We start from the raw sequence: 2794 nt of genomic DNA, 5'->3' as shown, positions 1-2794 counted from the left end.
TCAATTGGATTTTTGAATCCTAGGATAAAGATAAAGATGTCTAAAACATCTTCATCTCTTGCTGGCATCCAATCTTTTAAAATTTCTAAATATTTCAAGAAAAATTCTTCAACAAAGCTGCCAACCTCCATCCTAGGGAAGGTACCTCAAATTTTGAAAATGAAAGCACTAAACTACCTGACCACAAATTCTGAGAACTAAAATAGATTTTCCAATCTCTAGGTAGCGAAGATAATAATAAATTGAGGAAGTAAAACTTAACACTAATCTTCTTTTTCACATCCTCAGTGGAGTCACCAAAAAATTTGTTGGTAAATAGATTTTTTTTTTTTCAATTTAACTCTCAAATGCCCAAATCTGAAAGAACAACCAGATACCAATAGTTGGATAATCTATCTTTAGGTAGATAAATTTCCTCTAAATTGAAAGGTATAGCTCCCTTATCAAGTGATATTCAATGAATTTACTAGTTCCTAAACTAATTGGGTTCATTCTTAACCTAAGAACGGAAGAGGGAAAACCAAGCTAGCCATAGACAAAACTAACCTAGGTAGATTTTAGATCCTAAACCTAGCCAATGCCAAGAACCCACAATTCCTATGACTTCTTGATACTAGTATAGTAGATTTTAGCTTCTAGGTAGATTTTTTGTCATAGGTAGATTTTAGCTCCTAAACCTAGCCAATGCTGAGAACCCACAATTCCTATGACTCCTTGATACCAGTAATGCAATATGAATGTAAATTATGCAAGTGCAATGAAACTGAAATAAAAGAAGATTAAACATTCTAATATTTGCAATAGAAACAGTTGAAAATACTCCAATCTACAACCCATTCACCATTTGACTCAGAATGTAAGAAAGTGCTCAAAACTAACCATAACAATACTCTAATTGAAAGTAATCAGAAAAAGTGATGCTCAAATACTTTGATTCATAACCAAACCTTTCTTGTTTTAAACACAACAAACACAACACTTATTATATTTTCTTACAATCTACAGTCAAATTTATTACAAAAATTGAATATCAATCTCTAATGTGTAAACCAAAATACAAAAACTAAATGCCCTCCCCTCTACTTCAGCAATGCCTACCTTTGTGGAAAAGAAGAACCTTTGTATCATCATCGAATTCCTTATTTAATGCCTTTTCATCTTCATGACCCTTCAATCACCAATATAGCTAATTCTTTCTCATTCAAGTCTTTATTCGTTTCTCAATAATAATCTATTTTCACTCTTTTTGAATCATATTCTTTTAACTTTTAGTACCTTGACCATTTTAATGGCATCATTCTTTATGATTTCAATGCAAAAGATTTCTCAAAGTATTGCAAAAGTCTTCTAAATATTAGCACTATTGGGATTATTTGACTCTTCATGTCCAAAAATCTGATTGGCCTAGAATACTCTGCCTTTTTTTTTAGGAATAGTTGTGTTCAAACATTACATTGCCTATACTTCCTTTTCACCTTATGTTTGCAAATAATGGAAACCATGTGCACATCAGAACCTTTTCCTATTCTTTGCCATAAAATTGAGTGTATGACAAACACAAGTAGTTGTGTTGAGAAACTCAATCAATCTTCACTACTAAGTATATCTTATGCACATAGAAGCCAATTGTACCAGTTAACAAACAAAATCATATGAAATGATTTTCATGTAGCCAAAGTAGAGAATACTAGAAACAAGCTTGGTGATCTCCAATTTTGTGAAGAAGTAGAATATCGCATAGAGAAACAAATAGAGTGTTGATGAGCCTGAAGTTAGATATGCCCTCCACCACCAATGATAATCTTCACTACACAATGGGAAGTGGCAGAGAACAATAGTGATCTTGACAGAAGTGACCAAAAGGATAATAAAGACAATGAACAAGAACCCAAAGATATAGTAGAACTGATTCATCCATATGGAAGTCAAAAAGAAAAATAGCTCAATGAAAAAAACTCCAAAAGGTAAGATGTCACCAATTAATATGGAGAAAATTGGCTGCATGTACCAAGCCTATTTTGGAATTTGCCTTGGGATCTTGTTTGTCTTCGTTGGATCCTAAATTGCAAGTTTCTTGAACCCAAAGTAACTGGTGACAAAAAACCAAGCGTACAGAAATTCCAAAGGATAAAAAGACCAGTGTAAACATTGTTCCAAAGGGCACTGCACCAAATGATTTCTCACCCCATATCAATGCGTTTAGTATGAAGAAAATGCAAAAAAAAAAAAATAGTACCTAGAAACATAAAAGCAGACTTCAGGGTTTTTTTTTTTATTATATGCCTTTGAACATCATATACAAATGAGTTGAAGAGTAGTTAGGAAATAAACCCATGAAAACCCATAATATAACCATACCAGTTATCAACCCACAATAATTGGAGGGACAATGGAAACCAAGCATTGCAAATATCATTATAACAAGTGTCATTCCAAAAAATTGAACACTAGTTCTAACATACACACAAAGCAGGCTAGAGTGACTAGGAGGCCTGAACACATCTCCATGGACCAATTTCCATCATGTTTCCATCCTCACCTTCAAACAAAATTCAGTGGATGATATTCGAATTTGTATTGGACTAGTTTTAAAAAAATTCCTTCATGCCTATGATGCACTTGGTAACTTCACACTAGCTGCTCATGTCATAACATACAATAAGGTGCAATACAAAAAATGGAGTCAATACATCGGATCCTGGTCTCCATTACATACACAAGTTCTAATTTATCAACATACGGCTCGATAGCACGGAGGGAACTATGTATTCTTTGATCAATGCTACTCTGTTAT

General features: G+C 33.3%; 1 pseudogene; it reads right to left on the bottom strand.

Annotated features, from left to right (window-relative positions):
- Window positions 1-1579: 1579 nt before the first annotated feature.
- LOC149571150 (transmembrane 9 superfamily member 7 pseudogene) lies at window positions 1580-2533 on the bottom strand (annotated as a pseudogene).
- Window positions 2534-2794: the final 261 nt, after the last annotated feature.

Source organism: Cupressus sempervirens, chromosome 2 (assembly GCF_028749045.1).
Source record: "Cupressus sempervirens isolate cs-2001-9-10 chromosome 2, ASM2874904v1, whole genome shotgun sequence".
Classification (NCBI taxonomy): Eukaryota; Viridiplantae; Streptophyta; class Pinopsida; order Cupressales; family Cupressaceae; genus Cupressus; species Cupressus sempervirens.
Note: the sequence above shows the minus strand (reverse complement) of the source record. Positions and strands in the feature narration are given on the sequence as shown.